General features: G+C 42.9%; 1 protein-coding gene and 1 long non-coding RNA gene across 7 annotated transcripts in view; both read left to right on the top strand.

Moving 5' to 3' along the window:
* The window catches only part of LOC135908158 (cholinesterase-like), an 828,064-nt gene that overhangs the window by 312,179 nt on the left and 499,713 nt on the right, over positions 1-16,172 (top strand). The gene's annotated exons all lie outside the window — the stretch shown is intronic.
* Positions 5,185-9,239, top strand: LOC135908141 (uncharacterized). Its single transcript, XR_011514550.1, has 3 exons — positions 5,185-5,229; positions 6,659-6,759; positions 9,147-9,239. It is a non-coding gene; the product is annotated as an uncharacterized lncRNA (long non-coding RNA).

Below are 16,172 nucleotides of genomic sequence, written 5' to 3'. Positions count from 1 at the left end.
TACGAGCCAGCGCAACTGTCGTGACATGATGAAGAGGTGGTATGGATCGTGTCAGCGTGTCTCCTCGATCGTGTTCGGGCCGCCAGGGCGATCTGATCTCGCGGCACACCAACATCGAGCGTAGTGTGTGCGCGTGTGTGAATGTGGTTGACTGTTCTCGTGAACCGTGCGACGTCGCCGCGTAAACTCGAATCATGACGCGCATTGTTGTGTTTATCCCTTTTCGCCTCCGTGCACCGCTAAATCCCCGTAAGAATTAGAAGGCCCTTATACAAAACGCACGCGGATTTACCTAGCTATTACTGCACTGTGTTTTGCTGGCAATCCGCGTATCGCTTGTGGCGTTTTTCTTATGTTCATTTGCAGTTGTGTGTTTTTCATCAGTAAAATGGCATTGCCGATTACTGAAACATCTTCGAGTGTGAGGGAAACTTGCAAGGAACGAGCTCGCAGCTGTATGTAATGTACTTTGATATACTGTATTACGCTTTATCATTTGACGGCCAGTAGCTGTGGCTATGCAGTATTCGTTTTTAAAAACAGAGTAACGCAGGCACTTAGCTATACATTTATTCACATATGCAATGCACAAAATACGATTAGGATATTGGAAATTACATTTTGGACATGTTGTAAAGCGCAGTTAACAACGCGCGCACAAACACAGGAAAGTGTAAAAGTAGAATTCGCTGCTGAATTTTATTTTATATAGCACGTAACGCAATGCGGATATTTGTCAGCGAGTTAATGCGTTTCTGCCCCACTATTTACTTGCATGCTAGGTCATACTGCACTTGCTAAGTCAACGGGCTCGTAATGCACTAAAATCAGTAATCTCCACAAACTTCGGCCGTCAACATTCATGCGCGCGAATGAAATGATACTGCAGCTCTGCACACACAGGTGTATACTTTCTCTCGCACCTTCGTATCGCTCTAGTTACTTTCCTCGCATAGTCGTGCAGTTACCGACGGTTCAGTCTTTCCGTCAATTTCTATGCAACCAGAATTACCTTCTGGTTAGGTTTTGTTTGCTGCGCGGGATGCAAAATAACTTCTTGTCGTCCTCCGTCTGATCTCGGCACCCATCCGCACAGCAACAAGGCTTTTCGGTCCTTCGCATCCTAGGTCATGCCGACCTATTCAGTGGGCTCACAGCGTACTAAAATAAATAATCTCCACAAACATCGGCCCTCAACATTCATGCACGCGAGCGAAATACTATCACCGCTCGACGACACACGCACGTGTATACTTTTTATGGCACCTTTGTATCGTTGTATGTTACTTGCCTCGCATAGTCGTGCTGTTACCGACGGTTCAAAGTCCGTCCGTGCAATTCTGTGTAACCATACTTTTCGTCGACAAAGCCGGCAATATCATTACTAATATGGATGAGATAGTTGAAGTGGCTGAGGTGTTCTATAGAGATTTATACAGTACCAGTGGCACCCACGACGATAATGGAAGAGAAAATAGTCTAGAGGAATTCGAAATCCCGAAGGTAACGCCGGAAGAAGTAAAGAAAGCCTAAGGAGATATGCAAAGGGGGAAGGCAGCTGGGGAGGATCAGGTAACAGCAGATTTGTTGAAGGATGGTGGACAGATTGTTCTAGAGAAGCTGGCCACCCTGTATACGCAATGCCTCATGACCTCGAGCGTACCGGAATCTTGGAAGAATGCTAACATAATCCTAATCCATAAGAAAGGGGACGCCAAAGACTTGAAAAATTATAGACCGATCAGCTTACTGTCCGTTGCCTACAAAGTATTTACTAAGGTAATCGCAAATAGAATCAGGAACACCTTAGACTTCTGTCAACCAAAGGACCAGGCAGGATTCCGTAAAGGCTACTCAACAATAGACCATATTCACACTATCAATCAAGTGATAGAGAAATGTGCAGAATATAACCAACCCTTATATATAGCTTTCATTGATTACGAGAAGGCGTTTGATTCAGTCGAAACCTCAGCAGTCATAGAGGCATTACGGAATCAGGGTGTAGATGAGCCATATGTAAAAATATTGGAAGATATCTATAGTGGCTCCACAGCCACCGTAGTCCTCCATAAAGCAAGCAACAAAATCCCAATAAAGAAAGGCGTCAGGCAGGGAGATACGATATCTCCAATGCTATTCACAGCGTGTTTACAGGAGGTATTCAGAGACCGGGATTGGGAAGAATTGGGGATAAAAGTTGATGGAGAATACCTTAGTAACTTGCGATTCGCTGATGATATTGCCTTGTTTAGTAACTCAGGGGACCAATTGCAATGCATGCTCACTGACCTGGAGAGGCAAAGCAGACGAGTGGGTCTAAAAATTAATCTGCAGAAAACTAAAGTAATGCTTAACAGTCTCGGGAGACAACAGCAATTTACAATAGGCAGCGAGACACTGGAAGTCGTAAGGGAATACATCTACTTAGGACAGGTATTGACGGCGGATCCGGATCATGAGACGGAAATAATCAGAAGAATAAAAATGGGCTGGGGTGCGTTTGGCAGGCATTCCCAAATCATGAACAGCAGGTTGCAATTATCCCTCAAGAGAAAAGTATATAGTAGCTGTGTCTTACCAGTGCTCACTTACGGGGCAGAAACCTGGAGGCTTACGAAAAGGGTACTACTCAAATTAAGGACGACACAACGAGCTATGGAAAGAAGAATGATAGGTGTAACGTTAAGGGATAAGAAAAGAGCAGATTGGGTGAGGGAACAAACGCGAGTTAATGACATCTTAGTTGAAATCAAGAAAAAGAAATGGGCATGGGCAGGACATGTAATGAGGAGGGAAGATAACCGATGGTCATTAAGGGTTACGGACTGGATCCCAAGTGAAGGGAAGCGTAGCAGGGGGCGGCAGAAAGTTAGGTGGGCGGATGAGATTAGGAAGTTTGCAGGGACGGCATGGCCACAATTAGTACATGACCGGGGTTGTTGGAGAAATATGGGAGAGGCCTTTGCCCTGCAGTGAGCGTAACCAGGCTGATGATGATGATGATGATGATGATACTTTTCGTCTGGTTAGGTTCTGGTTGCCGCGCGCGATGCAAAATAACTTCTTGCCATCCTTCGTCCGGTTTCGGCACCCAACCGCACAGCAACAAGGCATTGCGGACCTCCCGGAACGAAATTATCGCAGCGATGTGCAAAGCACAACAGGCGAAACGCGCGCTCTTCGCCCGGCGCGCAGGGACTTTCATGGCGGCAAAGGGGCGGAGCAAGGTCACATGTCACCGATCAGGCTATCGCAGGCGTTGTCGGCTAGATCAAAGCCTGGCGGTACTTTTAAATGATTGAGGGACTTTAGCTCTGCACCAAGTGAGCGGCACTGCTTTGCTGACATGTGCACGTTACTTGAGGGTGTTTGCGCTTCTTGTGCTGTAGCCGATTTTATTTTCTCATTGCGTGTGCCTTGTCACTGTCCTCGGGCACGTGGCTGGCGGTCGAGGTCTTTTGCGTCCGGTCCAAGTTTTGCGCTCATGGAGACTCTAGTACCGGCGACGTGTGGGTCACCAAGCGTTAACATTGCGTGTGCAATTTGGTTTGTAGGCAGTGGCGTAGCAATAGGGGGGGCCGGGGGGCCGTGGGCCACGGGTGCACGGGGCCAGTAGGGGGGGGGGGGTGTCATATACGTCTGAAGACACCCGAAAATTGTCGATATCCTCGCCTTCCTCAACTACACCCGGGGGGGGGGGGGGGTGACAGAAGAGCTAAGGGCCCCGGGTGCGGGACGACCTAGCTACGCCGCTGTTTGTAGGCCCCCTTTTTTTCCATCTCGCTCCTTTCTTCGGACGTGCACCCCCCAGTATGGTATCTGTAGAATATTAATCTTCAGCTTAAACAACAACAGAAAGAAATAATGGCTGCTTTATTCAGCGAGCACCATGTAAATGCCGAGTGCCGTGACTAACAACCATACTGTGCCAGTCTATAGCAGACGACGCTCGGATGCTTGGCGCGGAGGTCGATGGCAGTGCTGCGGTGGCGGGAATGGCAGCGGGCTGCATGGTGCGCATAGGCGAGGAGTTGGGGTACTTAAAAAGGATCTATAAACGTTGTTGCGCCGGGCGGCCGATGTGATGCTGATCGTTCGATCATATTTATGCGGTGCTTAGAGAACATGTGCTCCTTTTTTGTTTGAATTATCGATCACTAAGCCCTGGGGCCTGTGCAACGCTATTAGCTAGCTGTATGTTTCCTGCGGTGCGCCGTTGTTGATTATCGTAGTGCGGTCAATTCGCGCTTTCTTTGGCCCCGGCTCATGAGAAGCTGTTGTACTCTCGCCGCTCCCGCATCGGGTCACAGCGCACGGAAGAATGTGTTGATAGTTGTGCTATCGCATGCTGTAGTTCACTGCAATTAAACACTACGCTGGACGGACTGTTGCTGCAGTCGATGCGGCGTGAACGGACACGAAGAAGCGCTCACCTCGGAAGGTAAGTCCGGCGCCTGGCGCATTCTTATGGTTCATGTAGTGTACCTTGTCATGCGCAGCAGAAGATGATTAGTACAGCTACAAGAACAATAACAGTGATTCCCTAATGTTCGTTCGATATCGGAGTGCACATTTGGCAAAAAGTTTCACGAAAATTACCCCGAGATTGATGTTGCTAAGAGCTTCATCTATTGTTTATTTTCTTTTTGTTATGAAGTACGCTAGCGCCGGGTCATCGCTTGGTCTGAACGGGCACAAAAATTCAAGCAGGAAATGTCACTGCTTCTGTACGTAATTTCTCAGCAAGAAATCGTATAGACAATTCTAGAAGTACGTTGATGTGTTGTGCAAATGTTTTCACAGCTAACGTTAACGCGCGACGGCATCGAAATGATCTGACTCGTGAGAAGATTTTAGCTTGTATGCAAACTTTTATGCTTTTAGATTGTCGCCAAGGCAACCTGTATTTCTTGTGTTTAGTGTTCTGTTTGTTTTCGTGCCTTTCACACGTTGCATAACCGCCTGTGATGTAAGAATGAAATATTTAATTTCTCTAAGCGGATGCAGCTTCATGTAGCTGGCTGTACGAAAGCTTTCCACAATTTGACGCTATGCTGTCAAATCACAAGTTTGTAGTTTCAGCAGTGATTACAATAAGCTGAACATTTATTGTTTAGGGATGTCACAATTTCCTGAGACGGAGGCATCTCTGCACCACATAGGAGGCTGCGGTACTATGCAGCTTGAACAGCACGACAAAGCATCTGATCTGCCTGCTTTGACAAGGTACGTACTAAACGGTCACAGCCATTTATGTGTTCTAGGGTCTGTTCGTGTATTTGGTACCTGCCAACTTTTCTGAGTTTCTCATGCAATGTATAAATTATTGCTATTCTAGAATTTTACTAATATTCCATTAAGTAATGAGAATGAAGTTCTATTAGTGAAGATGTTCTAAAGCTGTTGAGAAATGGGGTGGCATAGGATTGCGAAAATGCACGTAAAAAAGAGTCATGGCGCTTTGCTTTCTAAATTCCTAGCAATGAAAACTCCCTAACAAAAATAGCAAAGGGACACTTGCTTTAGGTAAGTTTATTAAGATACGTTCCAGAAGCAGGCTAAGTTTGCAGCAACAAAAGCACGGAGAAAAACTCACTGATCTAAAAACATGTTAGTTTCTGCTTTTCCAAGTGTGCTGTTTGTGTACAGTGTGTCAAGGTAAATAATGGTTAATAATGTATGCATAGAAAAATGTGGATGCTGAGGGAAAGCTTTAGGAAAGTGCGTGCTGTCTTTCCAACACAGGAATTCTGTCTAGAATTTTTGTAAAATATGAAGTGCACAGGTTGGCAAACAATGTTCAACACTTTTGCTTTAGATTTTAATGTAGCCAGTTCATTATGTGTCCCTAGTATAGCTTAGCATCAAGCTTGAAGCTAATCTCTTATGTCACATCAGTTGCAGGTTGCAATAACGTGGTATCACAAACTGCTTGTTACGCATGTCAGTCAACCTGGTGCAGTTGTCACAGGTGAGAGTATAACTGAAAGCTGCGCATTCTTTGCCCTTCTGCACATGATGTGGGATAGAGTTCGAACTATGCTATAGTGCCACCATCTCCCTCACCTTCTCTTCCTCATTATTCTGTCAACTTGCAATAATATGCAGAACTTCTAGAGGCTTGATTATGGTGTTGTCTGCTGAACTTGGCTGATGTGAATTTCAGTAGTTTGGGGTACCCTCAAAGCTATGCTGTACTTTGCATTGATTTTAAATTGGTCAATTTGACATATGTGAATGGCTGTGGCATTCTGAGAGAAACAAGGCCTCTTGTGAATAATGCATATATGCATTATTAGCATTTTCTAACACTCTTTCAAGAAGCAGCCTATAGGCTGCTCCCCGAAGAAGTGACCGCTTTTGCTTACGCTACGTGGCAGTCTGGTCCAGTTTACTTAACTTGTCTGCCGTCTATGCACGCGGAGGAGAGAAGCGAAAAGTGGACCTTCGATTTGTTTTTGCACAGATGGCTCATACATTGCACTTTTCTTATCTCGCAGGCTTTGTTAACTCAAAGCTTTCTATGGGCGAATATCAGCATTTCATTCCTATTTATACCTAATAAGAATTACTTTGTTGACAGTGTCACTTTTTATATTATACTCTTGTAACACTAAGCTCACTTGTTTTAATGGAAGTGTTGCTGGGCCTGCAGAAAGAGTAAGCAGACTACTGTGTTGCTGATCAGTGCTGATCTCCACGTCCGAGCTGGTCCCACAACATCCAGGCACCACTGTGCTTTGCTTCATTGACAAGGTAATATGATATAGACACCTTGAACCTCAGTATCAGTTTTGAGAAATATGCTAAGACACAAGAGTTGACTTTGGTGATAAATACACTCGTGTTTTTTTTAAGCGTTCTTCTTGCAGTGTTCCTCATGTACATGTTTTCAGAAGTTGCTTAAATGCAAACTGCCATGAAACTTGTTTATGCCTTAAAGTAGCACTCTTTCACCAAGAGAAAAAGCCCTATTTATAGCACAATTCATAAGAAAAGTGAGGAGGGGACAGGACATAACAGTCTAACAGCCATCCAATTTTCCTGCTTGCACAGCAATATAAAGTGAGAGGTGAAAGGGCAAGAACAGATAAATCGACAATGCATGTTGCTCACACAACTGCGAAAAGGAGCATGGCTACTATAACACTTGTTTTACAATGATAAATAAGCAGTCTTGCTATCTGATAATCCACTGGAGGTCGAGCCAACTCGCAGATTCTCTGTCACACATATAAGGAAAGGCTCACAAATCTTGCCAGCCCTATGCTCGTAACACATTGCCACAGTTGCATAGTTTTCAAACAAACTAATGCTAGTGAGCTTTGCACTACCAAGTGACCACCAAATGACCTGAGCATTCAGTTAACATAGTTGCAGATCCAGTCATTTATACATTGGCCTGTTTTGCCGACGTGGTGTCTACTGCACGACAGTGGTATTTAATATCCATCAACACCCCTGTGCTCTACATACTCTTTCTTGCATGCTTTTTTTTCACAGGTAGTGGAAGGCTACTTGATACCAGAACAATTTGGTTTGCTCTGCACATGATAGTGAACTTGCAAGTCGAATATTAAACATGGAATTGGGTAGAAAGATGTGGTATTTTTTGTGCCCTGGTGCATTCAGATTGTGCAGAGGCTTCAAGCTTGTATTGACGAAAATTGGGATGAAGCCATAAGAGGAGAATTGTAAAAGTGTAACGAAAGCCTCCTGATAGATATGCTGAGTTGTGCTCCTGTGGACACTTATTGGTTATCCCTACTGGGTAACGCTGTTAGGGTTATGGACGCTTTGACACTGTAGGGCCTACAAGATGGCTAGCATTACGGAACACATTAAAACGACTGTAGGGATGCATGTCGTGCTATGGTATCATAATCGGCCCAGAAAGTGACCACCTTTGCTTACACTACGTGGCAATCTGGTCCAGTTTACTTAACCTGACTGCCATCTATGCACGAAGAGGAGAAGGAACTAAAAAATGAAGGGACCTTTGATTAATGTTCTTGTACAGATGGCCCATACATTGCATGTTTCTTATGTTGCAGGCTTTGTTACTTAAAGCTTTCTACGGGCGAATATCAGCATTTCATACCTAATAAGTATTGCTTTGTTCACAGTGTCACTTTCTACATTTACCGTATTTACTCTCATAATGATCGCACTCACGTAATGATCGCCGCCCTGAATTTTGTCGTCCAAATTCGATTTTTTTTATTTCCTGTGTAATGATCGCACCCCTAACTTGCCGCAGCGATACGCCATGTGCCAAGTCTAGCTGTTGCTGATCGCGCTTACCATCTGTCGAATGCTACGCGACAACTCTTCAAGATGAACCAAGCGGTCTGCACGCACCAAACATTTTTAAGCAGATGCTCGTTTTCATTCCTTTCATCACTTTCCGCACTTCCATGACAAAAAAGCTACAACCAAAATTGCCTTTATTATGTGTAGGCTTTGTAATGGTTGTGGTCAACAACAACAAAAAAGGTGCCTTTCGATTCTTCTCATCCGCACTCGTGGGCACGCAACAAATCACGACCGGCAACGATAGCAGCCACGTTTACACTGATACGTTAGAAGTGTACCATATCCATACGCCGACACTTGTAACACAGCTAAGATATTTTCCCACCCTTAGCGGAAACGTGCTGTATTAGAATAGTAGTGAAGACAAATGCCGCAGTTTCCGCAGCATGCCCACCGTGTCTTTCTATGTCACTGGCAGCTAAGCGTGCCCATCTGTTTCTGCCCCCTCATAGTGGACATGGCGACGTTATTGCCACAAACTTACCGATATTAACGATATTATTCATTGCTGATATGGAAGAAACTTTCAATGCAAGTAATGTACTCGAGAGAAAAAAAAAATTACGTTTGGCGCATTTGGTGTTTGCTACGCGGGCCGCCACTTTTGTTTCAGTGTCCCGCACTACATACAGTGGCAGCCACCTATTTGTTGACCTGTTGCCATCCCGCAGCAAGCGCGGGATGAAAAAAATTCTTTTTGCGGGAAATTTAACCGGCATAATGATCACACACCTGAATTTGCGACCATTTTTTTTACAAGAAAGTGCGATCATTATGCGAGTAAATACAGCACTCTTGTAACACCAAGCTCACTTGTTTTATTGCAGGTGTGGCTGGGCCTGCAGAAAAGCTGTAAGCAGACTGCAGTGTTGCTGATCAGTGCTGATCTCCACGTCCGAGCTGGTCCCACAACATCCAGGCACCACTGCTTTCACAAGGTAATATGTTGTGGACACCTTGCACCTCAGTATCAGTTTTGAGTTTGACTTGATAAATATTTAAGAAGACACAAGGGTTGGCCTTGGTGATAAATACACTCGTGTTCTTTTTTTAGAGTGCTCTTTCTGCAGTGTTCCTCATGTACATGTTTTCAGAGGATGTTTACACTCCTTAAATGCAAACTGCCATGGAGCTTGTTTAGGCCTCAAACTAGAACTCTTTCACCAAGAAAAAATCCTCATTTAACGTAGAATTCATAAGGAAGGTAAGGAGGTGACAGCCAGTGTCTAACTATCCAGTTTGACTGCTTGCTCAGCAATATCAAGTGAGAAGCGAAAGGGCAAGAACAGATAAATCGGCAATGCATGTTGCTCGCACAACTGCGAATGCGACACATGGCATGGCTACTATGAATGCTGATATGACGATAAAAATATTGTAGTTTTTACATTAGCCGGTAAGCTAATTAATCTTTTACACCAGCAAACGACCAGATTGGTAGCTGTTGTTGTTGCACTACTTCAGGAGTAAGATATTATTTTTAATGAAAATTGAGTAGTGCTGCGGTTAGCGAAGCTATTTCTGCTTGTACAATAAATTAGGCATTCTTAAAGAGGCGTCATATAACAATTGTGTTAATGTGCCACATAATTAGTAAAGTGAGGGGAGGTTTAAGTAAGCGACAGAAGAAGATTAACCTTGTCGTACAAACAGATCCTTGTCTGAGCTGTCGTCACTGTGATGCAACGGCTCCCAGATAGCTTAAAAGCCTTAAAGAAAAAGCCTTAAAAAGCTGACGCAATAATACGAAAAGCCATTGTAGAAAGTGTGGTTGCATCTTTGTTTGACCAGTGCAGTATCGGGGGCAGGGCCAGACAGCAGCTGAAATGTTATGTAATAGAAGCTGTTCATATTCAGTGCTCTAACATGCTAACAAAAACTGTCATTTAGTTTCTATAGTGGTATTAAAGATGCATTAATCTTTCCTATAAACAATTCTGCACTAGAATCTATGCAGTGTTTTCCATCTGCATATTCCGCAGTGCGGTAGCAAAAAGCTGTGAAATCTGTGTATTCACTTGCATGAGCTGGTTATACTTGTTCATTTAATGTAAAATACTTGTGGAAAAGTATTAGACTATTTCTGTGGTCTTGTATTGCAATTCTGAAGCCATTTCTATTGTTTGTGAAACACGAACTTTTACCAAAGACGAGAACAAGACAATGCGAGGACGAGCACTTGCTTTCAACTGCTGTGGTTAATCTTGAAATATCAATTTACATAGGTAGAAAACTCATAAGCCTCCGTGTTCTCTTTTTCCTGTTTCTCTGTGAGATGTTCACGCTTTACACACAATATTATGCAAGAACCAGCCCAATCAGTTATGCAGTGGAGCTACCTATTGTGCATGTCAGTTCCAATGGCTTGTTGTAATCTAAGAGGGCCGGCTGCTTTGTTTACATTTTTGTGCAGATGCATACGAGCACTGTTTCAAAAATGCCGAGCACTGTGGATACAGAGGCTAGGAGGCTGAAGGACCTGAACAAGCACCTGGCCCCTATGCTTCGGGATGCCAAATAAAGATGGTTTGTGTTAATTGTGGGCCCTAAAAAGTGTCGTCTTTGTCTCTGAGCTGGCACATCGGCCGACTCACGTGATCGAAATTAATCGCTGCAATGTTGGCAGAAGGTGTTACTGTGTGGAACTTCACCAATAATATTGTATGCACAAAAGAACTCATTCAACACAAATGCGAACACTTGTAGAAAGCAGCTAAACAAGAATAGTGTCATTTTGCATAGCTGAATGAGAACATTTTCATGTAGCATACACAAACGACAACGATATCGTTGAGCATCGCCGTGCGAGAACTATCTCGTCAAGCATAGCTATGCGAGCATAATCTCGTTTAAATACCCACACGAGAACGATCTCGTTCAGTGATGATGTGCACTCGTACACATGTGACGTACGACGTCGTTGAGTCTACGGAGCAATAATAGCGTACAGAAGTTCTCGTGAAATTCTCATACATATTTTTTTCAATAGGGACAGGCCGCCATTGGAGTCTGACCCTGGCAACGTTTAACGCTAGAACGTAGTCTAGTGAGGCGAGTCTAGCAGTGCTATTGGAGGAATTAGTGGGAAGTAAATTGGATATAATAGGGCTCAGTGAGGTTAGGAGGACAGAAGAAGCATATACAGCGCTGAAAAGCGTGCACGTACTCTGCTACTGGGGCTTAGCAGAGAGACGAGAACTAGGAGCTGTATTCCTGATTATTAAGGATATAGCTGGTAACCTACAGGAATTCTATAGCATTAACGAGAGGGTGACAGGTATTGTTGTGAAACCTTAAAGTGGTACAAATTGAAGGTCGTGCAGGTTTACGCCCCTACATTCAGTCATGATTACTAGGAAGTCGAATGCTTCTATGATGGGTAAACTCAAAACAAAATACTTTTTACTGATGGGCGACTTCAATACCAGGGTAGGCAAGAAGCAGGCTGGAGTCATGTCAGTGGGGGAATATGGAATAATAATAATACTAATACTAACATAAATTCTACTACTACTACTAATAATAATTATAATAATAATATTTATTGTTGCCATCTTACAATAATCGTACATCAGAAGGCAGGCCCGTCAAAGCCAAGGAAGTGCCTTGCGTGACTTGGCAAGGCATGTCGGCAAACAAAGTCAAAATGGCCACATGTACAGAAATTAAAAGCTCGTGAAGTTTATCACACAACAATCAAATAGAAATCTCAGCTGAAATCAGTGACAGAAGAAATACAAGAAACAAGAAAAGAGAAATGTAGTATTATACATATCTTATAGTGCCTTCAACATTTTTTTCAAGGTTCGTTTCGAAGTCGCAGTAAATGTGTGATCAGGTAGTTCATTGAATATTCTTGGGACATGAGCATACCTACTAGCTTTACCAAATCTTGTGTTGCAGTGCGGTACTATAAAACGCAATGTTTTCCGCAGTGCACGGGGAGCAATATATTCCTGTTTGAAATCAGGGTTCCAAAAATGTTTTACCACAACCGTTTGAGTGAACAAAGTTTGAAATGACGGAAGACCCAGATGTATAAACACGTTCACATTGTCGGCCGAGGAATAGTTATAAGCAATGGACTTCAATATATTTTTTTAGAATTCTGTCAATTCGACAGAGCCATCGAGATGAGCAAAACCCGAACAATGTAATGCTATAACGTAACACACTGTATGCTAAGGCGTGCATGATAGCGATTTTTACAGACATCGGAACAATGAATTTAATGTTAAAAAGCAGCGAGGAATCCCTTCTGAGCCTGCCGCAAAGATATGTCATGTGATCATTCCATGAGAGGTCACTGTCAAAGAAAAGACCAAGGTATTTAATGGAGTTTACATATTCTACAGGGGCACACTGACACGATTGACAAGTACGACATTGTAGAAACAAGGGTAAATTTGTAACCGTTGCTTTAAGTGGATTTCTAAAACACATCATTTTTGTTTTTTCTTTGTTTATTGACAAACAGTCGTTAGCAAACCAGGTCACTGCATCGTACACACTCTCTTGAAGTAACGCAATTGCTTTTGAATAACAGATATGTTTAGTTAAAAGGACAGTGTCATCTGCATACTGAAGTACCATACATTTCGATACAGCTGAAGAAAAGTCATTTATAAATATGTTATAAAAAAGAGGAGACAATATAGAGCCCTGAGGCACTCCAGCTTTCAAAGGTAGCTTGTTATTGATGAATAATTCGTTGTCTAAAGATATCACCTGCGAACGGCCGGACAAAAAATTTTTTTTAGGAACTGGTAAAATGGCCCCCTGAAACCGAGCAGGAATAGTTTTTCAAGCAGGAGTTCGTGGTTCACAGTATCGAATGCTTTAGTAGTATCGAGGAACAAGGCGCATGCAAACACGTTTTGTTCTAAAGCTGTAGTTAATTCGCCTGGAAATTCCTCGAGCAGAGCAATGGTGCCCCGTCCCGCGACAACGCCGAACTGACGACTCGATATAACGGAAAACTTATCTAGAAATGACGTCATAGTTTCTAACAGAAATTTTTCTATTATTTGTGACATGATAGGCAAGATCGAAATAGGTCGGTAACTGTCCACAATACCTTTCTTTCCTCCTTTAAATAATGGAGATACAATAGCCGTTTTTAATTCCGCTGGCATTGTAGCTGTCTCTAGGAATCCATTAGGTATGACCAAAAGAATACGCGATAGTGCGTTGAAGTTTCGTTGGAGCAGAGATACCGACATACCGTCTATACCAGCTGGCTTATGTCGCCTAAACCCTGCAACTATTCTTGTGAGTGTGTCGAATGTTATCGTCGGTAAAAACGCGGAAGCAGATATGATTTTTTCTTTTCCAGAGCGGCCAGCTGGCACCGTTGAGGTTGCTCCCAAAACGCGCGCGAAATGTTGATTGAAGATTGTGGCTGTCTGTGCAAGATCACATGGGAAAGCGTCAGCTAGCTTTGAATTGGTAGTGTCTTTCTCGCGTAGGTGGTTTATCAGTGACCACGTCTTCGCCGGGTTTCGAGCCGATAATTGAAACTGGCATTGAAAGTAGCGCCGCCTTGCGCATCGTATAAGGGCGACGACTTTATTCCTTGCGGTTCTGTAGCTAGCGCGAAGCTCAGCATTGCTTGGAGTTCGTTTAAGCCGTTTACACAGCAAGTCTCGGTAGGCGATTGCGTTCATCATATCCATGGTAAGCCAGTTATGATTTCTTCTTTGTTTAGTTAGAACAATTCGAGTGCAGGCTTCTTGAAAGCTGCGTATTTCCGAACAAAATTGTTCATAGATAAACACTGGCACTCCGGAAACAATCAGTGAAGACCAGTCGAACCTGCCAATAATAATAATAATAATAATAATAATAATAATAATAATAATAATAATAATAATAATAATAATAATAATAATAATAATAATAATAATAATAATAATAATAATAATAATAATAATAATAAAAATAATAATAACATTATTATTATTACAGTGAACTCTCACTTGAATGAGCTTCAAGGGACCAAAGGAAATAGTTCACTAAACTGAATATTCACTAGACCAACATAAGAGATGGCATACAGAGTCAAAAGTTTGAAGTGCGATTCATGGAGCAAAAGACATGGCATCCATAATGTTAGAAATGTGTGAAATGGAATTTATGCATATCAACAAGTACAAGGTTCATAACAGTTATAACGCTGCCTTTCTAAGTTAGAAAAAAAATCTGAAATCTTCTGCACTTGTACTTTTAAAGCACAGGAAGTAACAAAACTGTCCGAAGTGTCAGTGTTTTTGTACACTTCATCTCGCACAGCTTGCTGTTGAGATACAAAGTCTGTCAACTTTCCAATGTACCCTACAACCTCAGCTAGAGTTTTAGGGCTTCAAAGTGGCTCGGCAGTTGCCTCTTCTTCGTCTGTTCTTCGAAAGAAAGAGACGAAGACCATGCCACGACTAGCCGGTCGGAAAAAAACACACACACCACGTGCTTCGTGGTGTGACACATCGCCGCTTTGCTCTGGCGACGTTGTAAGCGCAAGCGATGTTACTTTGTTCATGGCCTCCGGGATTACATGCTTGCTCGTTTTGTGCGGGCGATCTCGGACGCCATGCCTCGTTGCCGTTCGTTTTCCGCACCGCCCCTTTGCCCCAAGGGCGCTGTAGCGCCAGCGACTTTACATTGCCGCTGGAGCGGCGGTTTGATGAAGGTGGGCATCGGTTCTGATCATAAAAATAAGCCTTAGCCCTCTGAGCGAGTTCGTTGAACTGAAATATTGACCCTTCCGAAATTCGTTCAAGTGAAATATTTTTGCATAGAATCTATAAGAAAACTGCCGGTGATTTTTAAAAAGTTCGTTATACTGAAATATTCGATAAACCGACATTCGTACAACTGAGAGTTTACTGTAATAATAATAATAATAATAATAATAATAATAATAATAAATCTTTTATTGCACATAACGTATACAGGGCAATGAAACGGGCCTGTCAAAGCCTCTAGTGGCTTGAGGGACTTGGCCCGGCAAAGTCGGCAGACGGACGTGCAGTAAAACATAAAATAAGAACATAATATAAACACAATATATCAACACAATACTAACATGAAATCAATAGTGACCAAGGTGCAAAAAGTTACGAAAAGTAACATCAACAAGAAATGAAAAATAAAGAACAAGGAACAGTATTTTAACAATTCGTGCCTGATCATGAACATTCTTCAGGCATATAGGAACCGTGTTACAATGCGTGAACCATGATTTTTAGCATTTTTTTTGATGTTGCGGAAAACATTTCCTCTGGTAAGTCATTAAAAATTTGGGGAACATAAACACAGCGCCTGGCTTCCCCATGTCTTGTTGAAGAGCGCGGCACCTGAAAACGAATGGAACTACGCAGGTTTCGGGAGGCTGTATGACGTGTTTTGAAACTGCTGTCCCAGAAATGTTGCACGACTACAGTTTGTAGAAAGAGTGTTCGAAAGCATGGAAGACCAAGGGCTGTGAAAATATTATCAGACACAGAAAAGGGGGCGTTATATGCTATGTTTCTTAGTATGTTTCTTAATAAAGTGTCAACTCTGTTTTGCCATCTGGCTGAGCAAAAAGCAAAAACAGTAATCCCATATCTGAGAATACTGTACACCAGAGCATGCGCAACATTCTTCTTTATGTGAAAAGGAACAATGGATTTTATATGGAAAAACAACCAGGCCGCGCTCCGAAGCTTACCACAAACATGTGATAACTGGCTGTGCCAAGACATATCACTGTCGAAGAAGACACCCAAGTATTTTACCGAAGTCACATAGGTGAGAGGCACGCACTGACAGGGATAACAGCCGTGAACATGTAGAAAAACGGGCGCATCTATAGT

This window comes from Dermacentor albipictus, chromosome 1 (assembly GCF_038994185.2).
Source record: "Dermacentor albipictus isolate Rhodes 1998 colony chromosome 1, USDA_Dalb.pri_finalv2, whole genome shotgun sequence".
NCBI lineage: Eukaryota > Metazoa > Arthropoda > Arachnida > Ixodida > Ixodidae > Dermacentor > Dermacentor albipictus.
The sequence above is the reverse complement of the archived record's forward strand: the minus strand, read 5'-3'. Positions and strand labels throughout refer to the sequence as shown.